Genomic DNA, 17,018 nt, shown 5'->3' on the forward strand with positions numbered 1-17,018 from the left:
CATATAACAAGGGACAATATGCATCAGGATGGTCAGGACTAAGACAAAGGACACAAGGGGCGGTGTCAACGTTCATGATTGGTTTTGGTAGTTGATCGTTTACTTGAACCGCAAAGGCATCTACTTTTTAGTTAGGGATTCTATCAAATTTTTTATTTCGGATCGGGTTTTACCTCAAAAATAGATGTGGCCTTTGTAACATTGTCCTTTGATGATCGAGGCGACTCGGTGTTACCCCAAAGTGTATCTTTTTTCGCTTGTTTTTCAAGAAAAGTATAAGCTTCGTAGAGTCCTTTGTCCATGAAGCAACCGCCGCTCATTATATCAAGAGTTTCTTTTGATGATCGAAAAGACCATTAAAGAATGAACGAACAAGGACGACTTTTGTCCAAATTGGTGATGAGGACATTCTAACGAAGATCGAGAAAACTACTCCATGCTTCAGTAAAAGGATTCATGAGGATTTTGACGAAAAGAATTGAATTTTCTGAAGCATTTTTGTTGTTTTTCTTCGAAAGTGTAAAATTGAAGCATAAAAGCTTGAACTAGTTTATTCCATGTGTCTATGGATCGTGGTTGTTGTCCCGCTAGCCGATTGACGCTTTTTCCGCTTAAAGTGAATGGAAACATCGAAGCAAGAGTTGTTCCTTAGAGACTACTGGATGGTGAAATGTTGTTGCCACTTGTTGAAGCCCGAATTTAAGATGATTGTAAGGTTTTTCGTGTTCCAAACCATGATATATAGGTAACAAACTGAAAACGCTTTGGTGGGATACTGAAAAATCACCGACAATGTCCTCCTCAGTTTGATGCGGGAAGAAGGTCCTTCCCGAATGCAATATAGAAATCCGAGAGGGGCTTCTCTCAGTGGAGGATCGTCGGCCATAATGACGTAAGTTGATGGCGGCGAAGGATTGTGATGAAGGTAATTAGCGAGTAGAAGAACAATTTTTAGGTGAAAACTTACACAATTGCTTATCGTATTTTTTCGGCGATAGGTATGTTCAATTTCTTTAGTGGAACCGCACCTTAATCTCATGCAAGCATAAAATTAGATCTAACTTACGTAAGGAATTTAGTAGGACTCGAATTTTATTATTATCTTAAGCATTAGAGTTTAACAACATATGCCTAAGCCGCCGCTAACGAAGAGCGATGAAGCTAGGAATACATGTGCATAAACCAACAGCAAGGTCACAAGAGAGATATGAGGGAGGCTTTCCGTGCAAGCACGGTTCTAATTAAGTAACCTCAATCTTTCAAGTTTCCTAGACACCATTGGAATATGATTTAAGATTTATGGAATTAAAATTTATGCAAAGGCGGTATTAATTTTAATTTTTTTTTTTTTTTTAGATTTATGCAAGGGTTAAAATACAAACATGCAAATACGATCTACTCATACAATACTAGGTGCAGTAGCATGTGAAGATACTCTACTCATACGTATAGCTATACGAATAGGCAAGCTTGTGTCATCGATAAATATTTCCATACGTACAGGCAAATATACATCAGTAATACGTATATATACGCTAATTTGTAAATCGATATTACGTAAACATATATCAACAGTAACAGGCGAATTTGAATCACTCATACGTATCTAAATACATTAGCATACGAATATAGTATACATACGCAGAATAGACGACAAAACTAAACATGCAAAGTATTATACCTAAAATAAAATACGACTCTTGTATTGTATAATAAATCGATTTCGACAATACTCATTGAGATTGCAAATGTCCTATAGAGAGCAGCTTTACCCCGTAGGGTTTAGAAACAACTTACCCAACTCAGATTTTAACCCTCGTTGGAATGTTCTCCTCTTTCTTGACAAAATCGACTTATTAAACAACACCATTTTCTAAAATGATGATTTTGGAGGGGAAAACAGTTGATTTTGACCTCGAAAATGACCTCCACTGAAGCTTTTGGAGACACAGTCTTGCTACCGGCCGAGATCTTTCCTAATTGAGCTCACACGCGTGATTCGTGAGAACCGTAGCCAAAGTTATGGCCAAAATACCAAAACACATCCTAATTACTATGTATAACTCCTAAGTTATAGATGCTAACATGTAAATAATCACTCATTCGGTAATATATATGCTAAACATGTGACTTAGATATAGATATATAGATAACCATGCAAAACAGTTCCATTTGTATGTATATATACATTAATATGTAATTCATGACCAGTTAACCGCATATATATATATTCACAGGCATATTCACATGATTCATGCATAATTCTAGGCTAATACGTAAATAATAATCCATAAATTTTTCCTAATACTATATACATGGCATACATGCAGAAAAAACATAAAAAAAAATTACAATAATATCGAAAATTTGGAACTCAGAGCTTCCTCTTTTTTTACCCTTGAAACAAACAAACGCGTTTCAATTGGTCGACGCGATTAATCCCAAAGGATTATCGAATTTTTCAGTCTGAGGGCCAAATATTTAGGCTGCGCCGCCTTGACTTCGATCTGACAAGAGACGCGTGTCAGTTAATTCAGAATGATTTCAATTTTGTACAACACTCTTATAATCGCCTGAATTGTTGTTTCCCAGTCCTAACTTTTGGTACCTGGAAGTGGAACGAAAAATTTGTGAGATTACAGGTCTATTTCGAGGGAAAAATACGAATTTTAATAAAAAAAAAACGTAAACGAACGAAAAGGAAATGAAGGAAGAGAATGCGGGTTCCCCCTTGATGCAACTTCCGATCTGTAGCACAAGTTCTATGACTTTAGAACAGCAGCGGCGCCATTTGATATATGGCTTGTTTACTACTACTTAGAGGTTTGAACTCTCTAAATTGATGCAAAAGCATTCAAGGTTCCTTACTCACGATCTTCGTTTCGTAGAGTTGGAATAAGGATTCGAACTAACCTAAAGTTTAGAACAACTACAAATTGGATGTTACAATAAAGGGAACTAAGGAGTAAGGTTATAATATTAATGCTAGGTTTTCCTTCCTACACAAACATTAAGAAATACATTAAAGTTTGAAAACATGCACTTAATACCAAAATAGAGATTTGAAAGAAAAGGTGGAGAGTTAATCCTCCTCATGTGAAACTATCATTAGATGTTGATTTGAAAAAGGTTATTTGATCCTTCCTAGACTCATTGACAAGCCCCTAATGGAAGAAAAGATTTGATCCCTAGCATGTATGGCTCACTTAAGAGCTCACACATGCTAGCAAGCTGAAACTAAGCAATGACTTATCTCTAAAGCTCATTGCTTTGATTCCTAACTAGACACTACACCAACTATCATTTTGGGATAGGGTGTAGAGCTAGTTGTTCTTCCTAACAACCTACCAAACCAACAAAAATTGATTTACCCTCACATGAGTTGGATTAACTCCCCAAAAGGGAAGTTAGCTCATGATCCTTGGGACAAGGATTTATAAACTAAAAAAACAAAAGAGAGATAGAGAAAGGAAGAAGATAAACAATCAAACTCACTGATATATTTATTTTCTAGAAGAAAACAAGTGTTTCCTCCATTAAAACTATTATAAGCTTCTTACAAAAAACTAAAACTAACTTCCTCGATTTTTTCACTAAGGAACTAAAATAATGCCATGTGAGGAAAATAAGTCAAGGGAGTAAATGAAGTGTCCCCCACCCTTGTCTAATTTCTTCTCCATTTGAGAGAAATCTCATTTCCTCCCACGTGAATCATCAAACCACATTAATTCATTTTTATCCACCACATTAAAACAAAGTGACACCTTGCCTTTTTTTTTCACTATTAACACCTAATCTAATTTATTACATGCAAGGTGTCAACTTTGCACCAATAATTTGTTATTTTTGTCTTGACATGCTCCATGATTGATGACTCATCCAATCTTGTGGCCTCGCATAGTGGGTCCATATGCAGTCCAGTGGCGGTCCGGTATTTTGGGCAGTTTTTACAACTTCCCCGCCTATATCGCGTAGAATTCATCGCCTACGATTGTCCGAAAGCGGCTCTCTTGTCGCATTCGAGTCCCGGTTCGAGGGGTAGGAGCTTTGGAAGTTTGATGCTTCGTGCGGATTTGGAAGAATTCATATATCGCCGTTCCTCGTGCTTTATCGCAGTTTAACCAATATTTCCATGTTTCTTGCAAATACCGCAACAGTATGAAAACATATTTATTTCATGATTATTAAACACATAATTAACCAAATTTATATGTCTCAATGGGGTTTCATAATACACTTTTGGGTCCTTATCATATACCGACGGACAAAAACCGTCCTGGTAGAGCTACGCCGACGGATAAAAACCGTCCCTAAGCCGTCCTAATTTGCTCTGTCGCCATTGCTTTAGTTAGGGACAAAAACCGTCGGGAAGGACCGTCGGTATAGAATATCTATGCCGACGGAAGTGTGTGGGATTTTATCCGTCGGTATAGAATATCTATGCCGACGGTTATGTGTGGGATGTTATCTGTCGTTATAGGTCACATTTGGCGACGGATTGGTGTGTGATGGTATCTGTCAGCATATCTATGCCGACGGGTATGTGTGGGATGTTATCTGTCGGTATAGGTCAATCATCGTTGATGTCAGCTAGGGATTTTGTCCGTCGGATTTTTCTTTTTTTTAATTTTTTTTCTATTAATTTTTTTTAAATACTCATATTTTGCTAATTCAATCAATATTTACCAAAATCCTACATTTGAATCCATACACAACTGTCTAGCATGAACTCATATATATATATATATATATATATATATATATATATAACTTGTGCTCATAACACAAAAAAGATGTTCAATTCTCATCTTCAACTACAAAATAAGTTCACATCCTGAACTTAAAAGAGAATTCAGTCTAGCAAAAACCATATTTATGTGATTACTTAAGTACCTATTGAGTTCACATCCTCCACCATGTCAATTTAATTTCTTAAGTAATAGGGCAAAATAAAGATCGCTAAAGAGATGAAGTTAAATAAACACTTCAAGAAGACGAACTGCGAGATGCAAACACCAAGAACTCTTTAGGCGGATGATGACTCCTTGCACAACTTGACCAAGCGTTCTTTGCCATGCATTGTGAGGGAAAGGCAGGATAGCATCAGCCCTACGCACGACTTGGACATAAACTTTGAAGTTCCCTTCTTCTAAAGTCCTTTCACGTACCATACTCTATGTTAGGGTCGACGTCTTGTACAACGCCTCTAGCAACAAGTTCAAGCAGCCAACCTCCACGCAACTCACAATCTTTGCCAATATAGTAGGCATTTTCCAGCTGAAAAGAAAACATTTTAATTAATAAAGATTTCACGTTAAAACAATACATACATGTAGATAGACATGCATTCTCTCCATTGATCAATAATGTTTAGTTTCAGGATTTGTTTTGAAGCTATGCAACACATAACAAGTAATCATTTCTGTGTTACACTTGAATTAACATTTGTTCTACATGAAAGTGAACATAACTAGATAATGTACCAAACAAAAGCCTAGATTTTTGTTACTACCAAATCATCTTTGCCTTATTAATTTGATGACTCAAGATAACAATATAGGATTAACAACACTGACTGCAATAGTGTGAAAGACATGACAACGACAATTGAAATTAGTAACATATTACTACTTAATAGATTATATTTAGCTGTCGACAACATTTAAGAATAAAATCATTCACAATACCAAGAGATTAGGCCTAAACCTTACGCAAACACACTGATGACAATATGTTTCATGGCAGAGGGCCTTTGAAAGCGGCTAAATTCAGAAAAATTTAGTTATCGATCTACTGTAGAAACTCTGCTGATTATGCTGTTGGTTCTGACGTGAGCTTGGGTCCATTACGGTACTAGAACTGAACTAGGGTGATCAAACTGATACGACTTAGAAACCGGAATATCCTAAACAACAAAGGTAAAATCAATTAGGTACGTGTGTTAACAGACTCTACAAAAGGCCCCGAAGCTCTTCACCTTTATATATTACATAAGCCCTACCCTAAAGTAGGTAGCCCCGAAAAGCCTCACTCCACTCATAAGTTGCCGGGTTGACAATGGAAAAGGCGATGGGTCGTGGAGTCATGGGAACGAGGAAAAGTCGTTATTTGGTGGAGGAGAGATCTTAACGGAGGCCCGCCCTCCTCCCCTTTCTCCTCCAACCCACAACCTTCTAGAGAGGCCTATACCTAGCTTAGAGCTGGGGGCTTCAAAACAGATCAAGCAGGAGTTTTAGTCAGAATACTCTACTGTGCCGCCAATCTATTGATTCCCATTCATTGCCAAAAACAAGGTGGCTTGCTTTCTTTCAAGCCACACTGGAAGGGAGGGAGGTGTCGGCCTCTCTTAAGGCAGCGGCTAGGGTTGGTTAAGTCTTTGACTTTCACCGCTGCTGCGGTAGCCAAAGAATCCTACGCAATCCTAGAGCTTTCTATACTTTTTTTTTTTAATAGAATCGCATGGAAAGGTCTTGTCAGAGCCTCTATATCTTTCTATGTAGATCGCGTATACATGGGATGCTGTACATGATCCTTTGATCAAGATTCCGTTACCGATTCTATTTTTGCTTGGGTAATTAAACATTGATTCCTTTGATCAGATGGATCGGGTAGACGACCCCAGCAGAAACATTGATTCTGCCTAAGTATTACCCCGGTTCATTCTCCATATCGGCCTGGATTCCTAAAGCAAGGAAATAAGCCCCCCGATCGAAGATGAAAGCCAAGGCGGGCAGCAAAGGCCATTCTCGATATCAGCAAGATGAACGCCTCTCGGGCCACTGCACTCTCTTGTCGCGCCCTCACCTCGGACTCCGGATCCACGCCCCTCGATCTTGGGTTTAACCCGCAAGATACGGCAAAAAGCCGTATCGCGCAAAGGCTCTTTGCATAGGTGTAGTTCCGTTACCGATTCTATTTTTGCTTGGGTAATTGATGATCGATGGATCGGGTAGGCGACGACCAGAAAACATTGATTCTCGCTGAGTATTACCCCCGGTTCATTCTCCATATCGGCCCGGATTCCTAAAGCAAGCAAATAAGCCCCCGATCGAAGATGAAAGCCAAGGCGGGTAGCAAAGGCCATTCTCGATATCAGCAAGATGAACGCCTCTCAAGCCACCGCACTCTCTTGTGCGCACCTCACCTCGGACTCGGATCCACGTCCCCGATCTTGGGTTTAACCCGCAAGATACGGCCAAAAAGCCGTGATCGCGCCAAAGCGCTTCTTTGCATAGGTGTAGTCCCTCCCCTACTAATAGAATGGGTTCCATATGATGTTGCTCCTCGATCTCGGCAACAAGTATGCTCCGCACAATTATTTAGCTCTTGCCCCCGCAACATATTGGTCTCTCCCCGTCTCTACTCCCCGCCCGGTACGTGTGCTTCTACCTTAGTTTTTGTCCTTTGGTAGTGGCATACTTAAATGAAAGGATCAACACAATAACCATGATAGAACGCATACCGTTCACCTACCTTAGGCAACCTAGTGATAAAGTCAGTCCATTGAGACCTACACCCACGGCTTATCAGGGACTGGCATAGGCTGCAACAAACCCGCCTCTCCTTCTTACATTCAATCTTGTCTTGTTGACAAAGCAGGTTTTAGGCCTCAACTCTTCCTTGCCAGTTGAGCTACTTCCACTCCTCTTCTAATTTGAGTTACCTCCTCTGTTTAGTTTGAAACTGAAAGGCAGCGGGCAAGATCCAATTTCAATTTTATTGAAATTAAACAACACCCTGACTTTATTCATTAGATCTGAACTATAAATAATCAAATCAGTGGAACCCAATTCAACAACTCCAGTAGAAAGTGGTATACAAATCCATAGCATGGAAACAAAACAGTCCAAAAACTAAAATTAAAAAAAAAAGAAGACAATGACCAAGTCATGGTCTAGGGTCTATTAGATCTTTGTCTCTTTTTATTTCTCCTATTCTCAACAACCACAAACACATCTTCTGGGTCATTAGGTACTATATCATCTTCCATGGTTTCCACATTGGAAGGCCCTCCTATATCAATATTAATATTTATCGTTCTATCATCTGATAGCAGACACACTTCATCATGATCAGAATACAACTTTTTTGGAACCTCTATGACTACATGCTAATCAGGATCCATTGGATCCCTTGAATAAAAAACCTGTGCAGCACGCTCCGCGAAAATAAACGGTTCATCAGCCATGCGGTCTGAACTCATTAGGTTAGACAAGTTCACCAATTTAAGGTTTGCTTCTACATCTATTTTCACACCAGTTTGGGAGCATTTTACCCAATCACACTTGAACAAAACAGGCTTGTACCCCTCTCGACAATTTTCCGAAGAACACTATAGTATTCGACATAGTCTTCAACTGGATATTTGTCCTTAGCACTACACCGAAAAGTAGTCATGCATCTTGTGCTAACACCGCTGTTTTGGTTCCTTCGTGTTCGTTCATGATCCTTGGTGACAAAGAGAAAACCATTTACACAATACTTTGTGTATGTTGTTGCCAAACCTGTAGGTCCTCTCACAACATCTTTGAACTGGACATCATTTGACTCTATGTACTCAACCTGTGTTTTCAACCATGATGTAAAATTATCACACAAAGGTATCCTTAAATGGCCTGCCCTCTTCCTCCCGGTTCTTCTCCGGTCCTCAAGAAATTTGGTGTACTTCCTACATATTATTTAACATGTTAGAAAGAAATTGCATTTGATTAAACTAGTATGCAATTCCAAACAATTATGTCAAGGTATACTTACTCCTGCCAATAATCATATTTAGCATGGCTTTTTAATACCCAATTACGTGGCTGTTCATACTCAACACCTTCTAACCCATAGCCATGACCCACACCAATTGGCCCAACCTCCTTCATAGTATGATCATGAATCATATCAAACAAATCAGGTACAAGTGGAGCTTCATTTTCAGCCATCCTATCAAGTTTCTCTAGAATACCACCCCCTCCTTTATAGCCTGCACAATGAATAAGGGTCTCTTCTTTCAAGTAACGCTCCGCAATACAGCCCTCGGGACGTGCTTTGTTTGAGACGGATCCCTTATAAGTTTTCATCATCTTTTAAACGACAAGGAACACATTATAGGAATAACATTAATAGGAAACAGAATTTGCAAGACAATAATTACAAAACTAATACCTTTCGAATGTATACATCCATCTCAAAAAATGTAACCACATTCACAAGCCTCCTGAGCAAGGTGAATGGGCAAATGCATCATGATAACAAAAAGTGATGGAGGGCAATGTCTCTCGAGTGCTCACAATGTCTTAATCATGCCTATTTCTTTCGAGTACATTGAGTGTTTCGACATCTATTGTTCTAGCACATAAAGCACCAAAAAAAGTACAAATGCTTTTGATGATAGATCGAGCTTCCTTTCTCTTGCCATCTCTATAGGCATGTTGAATCGCTACCGGGAGCAAGTGCTGCATCAAGATGTGATAGTCATGTGACTTCAATCCCTTTAAATCTACTAAATCAGCCTTGACAATATTAGGCCAATTACTACTAAAACCAACGGGCACACTCTCGATTAAGAATGTATCAAGAAAGCATTTCTTCTCCACTTTGTTAAGCCAAAAAATTCCCGGCTTCATAACAGTTTTACCATTCACCTGGGATAACCAATACCTTCTTTTAATTTTCAAAAGCTTCAAGTCTTTGCGTGCCTTGTCATTATCCTTGGTCTTCTCTTTCGAATTAAGCATCATTGCAATCAAGATTTCACAAAAATTCTTCTCAATATGCATGACATCAAAGTTATGAGGGACTAGAATGTACTTCCAATAATCCAACCCAAAGAATCCCGACCTATTGGTAAAACACGATTCACCTTCATTTTCTCGGTTATCATCGCACTCAGTAACATTGTGTTTCTGTTTGCCTTTCCCAACTTTTGTTTTTAAGTTCATTGTCATAGTATCAACCTCGATCCCAGTTAGCCTTGCTGGTGGCTCCTCTAGCTCTTGAGTTTTATCATAGGTGCTTTCTCTTGTATCATTTCTGGCTTCATCTAACAAAGGCAACCAACGTCTGCTTCTCATGTACACATGCTTACCTCCATTGCGAAGCCAAAAAGAAGCAGTCTTTGGACCACAAGCTGGACAACCAAGTTTTCCTTTAGTCTTACAACCGGAGATATTTCCATAAGCTGGAAGGTCATGTATTGTCCACATCAAAACAGCCCGCATTTTAAATACGTCTCCTTTTGATGCATCTTTTACCATTACTCCTTCATGCCACAAGTCATTCAACTCCTTGACCAATGGTTGCAAAAACACATGAATATCTTTACCTGGCTGTTTTGGACCTTCGATGAGTGCTGTGAGCATGGTGAATTGGGGTTTCATGCACAACCAAGGTGGAAGGTTGTAAGTCACACACATCACAGGCCACGAACTATGCAATGAGCTTAATGACCCAAAAGGATTGAAGCCATCAGTTGCTAGCCCCAAACGGACATTTCGAGGCTCGGCAGCAAAATCTGGGTATTGTGTGTCAATTAACTTCCACACCCCAGAGTCAACTGGATGCCCCAAAGTACCTGGAGGGGACTTTCCAGTTGAATGCCAACGCATAGCCTTTGCTATCCAATCCACTCTATATAATCTCTTTAACCTATCTGCTAGTGGAAAATATCTTAAGATCTTCGCACACCGGACGACCCTTTCTTTTTCTTTCTTTCCTCAATGCTTAAAGTTTTAAACCTCGAGACCCCACAAATATGACAAGAAACCTTAGATTTGTAGTCTCCCCAGTATAACATACAATCATTTCTGCACGCATCAATTTTATCATACTTCATTCCTAAATCTTTGATTATCTTATCCGCATGATACATATTTTTTGGTGTGTTATTCCCACTTGGAAGCACCAACTGGAATAGTTGAAGCAATGCAGTAAAACTTTGGTCAGTCCACCCATGTGTGATCTTCAAATTAAATAATTTCACTACAAATCTAAGAACGGTGAAGTCCTTATTTCCAGCATACATTTCACTCATCGCCTTACGCAAATTAGAACTAAACTTAACATCTTCAAATAAGTCATTTTCAAATAAGTCATTTTGTTCATTATGTTCTCCCATTAGCGTATCCAAATTATCACCACCAAGTTCCCCCACCACAGTGTTAAGGGCATTAGCCATGTCCGTTTCATTATATGCATTATCACGAAAACTTGATCCTTGTTCAACATACTGATTTTGTGCTACTTCACCATGCACGAACCACACATTATATGTTTCGTCAAAGCCATGCCTAAAACAATCTACTTTGACGTCATCATGGGTCTTGGCCGGGCCTTGGTTTAGGCATTTGCCATATGGACAGGGTATGACCTTTTTATTACGATGGTGTATCTTCGTGAACTCCACAAATTTCTCTAAACCAGCTATAAAACGCTTATCTGGATATTTCAAGGAAATCCAACTTTTATCTATCGATGAAGCGAAAGCATCCATACCACTATATATAACAAAGAAAAGCTAGTATGTAAGAAGCATCAACCAAATCAGATAATTAGGCATCAAATAAATCTATGATTTAGCATTCTAGAATGCAATACTAAGCACCTCACCATACAATGCAATGCATCCATGCTAAGAATTAAATAGATGGAGAACTAGAATAGCATCATTTTCCAACAACAATTTTCATGCAAAATATAACAGTTAAATTGTTGATTGTCTACTCATGCCCTAAACCTAAAACAAAATAACAATAACCCAAAATTTCTCAAATCTAAGCCATGAATTAATACAATTATTTTACCAAAATAATAAAATAAATAAAGCATTAACAAAGTGCAATTAATAGAACCAGATCTAAACTATCTATAAATAAAACTATAACCTTAACACCAATACTCAAAACAACGACTTTATAAACTATATCGTATAAAAAAACCATCTATTTATAAGCTCAAAGTGAAAACACCAAATTTGCACAATCATTTATTTATAAGCTCAAATCCATATCTGTGTAGTTTAGGTTGTACTAGATCTATTGTGAAGAAATAAGCCATTTTTCACTGTAATTTGCTTGTAGCTCTACAATTCTACATTACTACATACATGCAATCTCATCAACAGAGCCACAAAGGGATGAAAGTCCCTAAAGGTAATTGCCTCACCTAGCAACGAGAAGGCCCCAACAGCCCAACCCCACTACAATGTATTGGAGTACCTATTATGCATGTGGAAACATGAGTAAAGAAAAAGCATTCGTTATTTCTAAAGCAAGCATGCTCTGAGAAAGTCATAATTATACCCCAACGACAACCAACAGGTATCCACTTGAGAAATGGAAGTTCATTAGCATTCTGTAAAGATGCTTTAACATGGTTTATTGGAACATCAAGCTCCTGGGTAGGTGAAATGATGAGAGAGACAAACCTTTTTTAAGACCATGTCTCACTTGACTCTGAAGACTACGAAAATGTGTCATATGCCCTCGAGAGTGATCCTCTTCAAATATGTATTCACTCATTATCAATGGCCACACCAATGTCGTTATGCCTAGTTAGATTCAATTCACCAAATCAGAAATGCCATTATGTCAAAAATCACACACTCTTCTCGTATTTTGGAACAGAGAAAGGGAGATTCCGTATAGTTGGACACCCACTCTAGAACATAAATATGAGATAAAAGCGCATGGTTAGATGGAACCAATGATTATCCGACTGGCCAACTTAATTACGTTATTCTAATCCCAATGGTCTTACATTGGTCGGTTTAGAAGTCTCAAAAGTATAATGTCCTCCAAGTTTAGCTACCACGCCAACATCAAACCACATAATATATAACCATAAACTCCCCTTCCACTACCGACTACACTATTTTCAGTACCCGTTAGTTTCATATATTCTGCCTTTCTAACCTCAACAACTATTGCAATGGCTTCTGCTCTCACAAACTTCTTCAACTTGCTCGTTCTCTCAACCATACTCATCATAAAAAATGGAGAAAACTCTGAATGGATTTCTGAAACCAAACTCATGGGACAAATGAAGGAGAAAGTCAGCCACCTTCACTTCTACTTTCATGATACTATCAGTGGCGACAAACCATCAGCCAAGCAAATAGCTGGACCGAAAGTCCCTGGATTTGGCACTATGATGATTACAGACGATCCCTTGACAGAAGGACTCGAGCTCACGTGGAAACTCGTAGGAAAAGCTCAAGGTATATATGCATCGGCAGCTCAAAAAGAGCCGGGTTTGCTTATGGTCTTAAATTATGCCTTCATGGAGGGAAAATATAACGGTAGTACTTCATCCAATAAAGGAGATGTCAATTGTTGGAGGGAAGAATTACTAAGTCAATTGTTTGGGGAAGAATTCTGTACTTCATCCAATAAGGGAGATGTCAATTGTTGGAGGGACTGGGCTTTTCAGGTTCGCTCGTGGGTATGCACTTGCAAAGGCGCTTGGTTTAATACCAAAGGAGATGCAGTTGTCGAGTATAATGTCACCGTACTTCATTATTGAAAATCTTATGCTTTCTGCTACTATTTTCAATTTGTTTCATCGTAGACCAGTAGTTCATAATGACTTTTCTCTGGGGAATGGGCATTATCTTTTGAATTTTTCCTAAACCACTGAAAATTTCCTGCTCTTATCAAATTTAAAGTAGCTTTTAGTGATTGTGTATCAGTACTGTGCAAGAGCGTGTGTTTTTGTTCTTGTGAGTTGGTACTAGCACGAGCTTGTGTCACTGTCATTCAATAATGTACTTGCTAAAAAGACGGTTCTGAACATATATTAAGAAGTTTCCTATCGAAAAAAGAAGAACATAAATTAAGAAGCTTAAGAATAATTTCACTGTTAGTACTTAGTATAACAAAGTGTAGACAGTGGAAGGAATTAATAAAACTCAACATGAAACCAGATGCATGCACTTGACTTGGGATTTTCAGAACTTGGATTACCACCAATATATGACCAATAGAATTAGGATTGCTTAATAATACTATAGATGTTTTTCACTGAATAATCATCAGTCTTTAAGAAATATTTAGTGCGCTAACCTCAATTCCTCACTACAAAACTCGATCTACAAAATAAAGTGAATCTTTAGTGCGCTAACCTCAATCATCAGTCTTTAAGAAATCTTTTTGAGTTGACAGTTGCAGCAAACACTCATTACGAATGAGATAATAAATTGCCAATCACTAAAAAAAGAAACCACAGATCTAAACTTGAACTTCTAAACACCAAATTTCTTCACAAAAAGATTATAGATATCGATGCTTAAAGTGAAAAAGATTGAAAATTTACCTGAGAAATTAACGAGCAAAGATTGTGTTTGGCTGCCTTAGAACAACGAACGGGTCAGAAAAAAACACTTCTCTAGAAAAAACTAAGAGAGAAAACAATGACGACGTTAAATCTTCAAGCTCACAAAACTATTGGGGGGAGATTTTCACCTTGGCGCCTAAATGTAAGCCGACGGTTTCCTGAAAATTTTTATTGTCTAAATAACAATAGAGCCACCGAGAAGAAATTTGGGATTTTAGGGTTGAATTTTGTTGCGGATTAGATCCCCAACAAAACCATCGCCGGGTTGGAATAGATAAAAAGTGAGCTGTGACGGGCCTGGGCTTTTATGCCGACGGATAATGTCCATCAGCAATAGAAGTATGGACTGGATCCGTAGGCATATCTATTTTCCATCCGTTGGGAAATGTCAATTTTTTAGTAGTGGCTGCACTTTCCAACAAAACCAAGGGTTCCCATCCTCTTCTTCTAATCTCAGTCTTGAAGTGCACTTCAAATAGATTGGAATTGAAGAGGTTTTGAAAATTTTGCTTCGGCATGATTTTAAGAACTCGAGCCATTTATAGTAGGGATTGAAAAAATTAGGGGTTTGAGTTGGAATGAGGGTTGAAAATGGAGCAGGCAGTAAAAGTTTTGAGTGGTGGTGCTTTGGGGTGAGGTCGCGGTCGCGAGCTGGGAAGGGGCAGTTGCGAGCTAGGAAGGGGCAGTCGCGAGCTAGTGTGGGCGGCTAGGGTTGGGGATTTTGTGAGGAAGAAGAAGGGAAGTTGGGCGGTCATGTGGGTTAAATAGTTTGATGGCACGTGCAAGCTCTTTAATGAAATTGAAATTTATGCCCAAACCCAAATGAAATCAGGAAATTCCGATCTTGTCTTCAGTGCCTTGCCAACTTCAAGAGCCGATCCGCTCTTCGATACTCGTCCGATCTTGACCCGTGAGGTACCAAAGCAATCATCATAAAAAAATTCAACGTAACGGTATAGGGTACACTCATATCCAATAGTGAATGAGAAACATATGATGGAAAGAACTGTAGGGAAATATGTATAGATAACAAAATTTTAATTAATTTTTTTGGGTTTTGAATAAGTTTGACTGAAATTTTAAAATGGTGGTTCGTTTTAAGTCAGATCCCCAAGACTTGGAAGTTTTTGAAAACTTGAGTCAATCCCAACCAGATGGCTAGATTACTCTCTTAGACCGAGTGTAATGCACTAGAGGATAACACTTGTAAACTTTATAAACATAATTATTATGAGGTTTAAGACCAGGGCAAGTTGGTGTTTGACAGTTCAAGCACCAGCCTTCTCTCATAGCTCGTCTGTTGCGTGCGTATGAACTCTTACCTAAACCAGAAATGATTTTCGGTATATGTGTCAATATCTTAAGTTGCAGTTCTCTAGGAAGTGCTTGCACATGATCATTGAAACTGATCCATCTAGTCTTGCTAGGTGGAGGGTTTTGTTTGATACAGAAGACATTTTTGAATTTTTTTTTAGAAAGATTGAGAAGGGGAAAATATTTTTAAGAAAGGAAAATTTTGTTCAAGTTTGAGTTTTTTAACATCAGATTCTTGAGACAAAATAAAAAGGTGGAGGCAAAAGATAGAATTAAACAGATAATAATATCACTTTGGGTTACTCTATTTGTTTAATTCTCATTTGGAGATGCTTTGTGTTTTTTTTTTTTGGTTTTCTCAATAAAAAATATATCTCTAACCATATAGAGGTTTTGCCAAGAAGATAAAATTATACGTTAATCCGATATCATTTTGGTTACTCCAGGGCATATAACTTTCATTTTTATATCCTCTAGTTTTGAAAACTATGGAGAGATGTTTTAAGAAACTCGTACTCAAAAGTTGTGATTCTAGATACTACTATTTGAAAACAAACCATAACAGATAATCTTATGCAACTTTCGTGTCGTCGGCTCTATGGCGAACACAATCGAGACAGACAGAGTTTCAACTATGTGAGTTAGGGGATTTACTGCTCAAGACATGGAATGTCTTGACCTGGGCGAATAGCTCGGTGATATAGGCAACCCTTAGTAAGCAAAGTTGATCTCAAACCGCCCATAGATTACGTTGTTCTAGGAGTTAGTCTGTGTAAAATCCATTGCCCATTTTGAAAAATCACTTAACTATTGATGTATCGAGAATCTACCATTAATAGAACAAAGAAAACAAACATTTTTGTAAAAGAAATATAAAATAAAAAAAAAGAAAAATTGTATACTCACTCCACAGGTTCACACTTACTCCAACGACAAGTTAAAAGTGTTTTACAAAGAATATGCGAGATATACTATGGACTAAGGCTCCGACATTTACAACCACACCCTCCAAGTGGAGAGGTTCGGTTACCTTATTAATGTATCCCCTTAAAGCAAAAGATGGAATAGAATAGGAAAGGAATACATCATAAAAGAGGATTCAATCCTCGTAGATGGAATGATTAAGAAATAGTTTTTAGCGCTCCAGCTTCGTTCACGTCACTTGTTGCTTCAAAGGCTGTGTTTGTTGGTTTATGATTAGGAATAGCTTGACCTGGGAATACACCTTTATGGATTTTATCTTGGGTTAATAAGTTTAGAGATTGTTACATGGATGCTAATATTTGGGTTTGTTGTTGCATGACAGATAACATTATTTCGGTGGGCTTATCTGTTTGGACACTAGTTGATGGTGTAACGGGAACTAGGTCTCTTTGGTTGTTAAC

At 38.2% G+C, this 17,018-nt stretch overlaps 1 pseudogene; it reads left to right on the top strand.

Moving 5' to 3' along the window:
- The first annotated feature begins 12,651 nt into the window (after positions 1-12,651).
- On the top strand, positions 12,652-13,509 carry LOC147523809 (dirigent protein 22-like; annotated as a pseudogene).
- Positions 13,510-17,018: the final 3,509 nt, after the last annotated feature.

The sequence above is a fragment of the Coptis chinensis genome, chromosome 1 (genome assembly GCF_015680905.1).
Source record: "Coptis chinensis isolate HL-2020 chromosome 1, ASM1568090v1, whole genome shotgun sequence".
Taxonomy (NCBI): Eukaryota; Viridiplantae; Streptophyta; class Magnoliopsida; order Ranunculales; family Ranunculaceae; genus Coptis; species Coptis chinensis.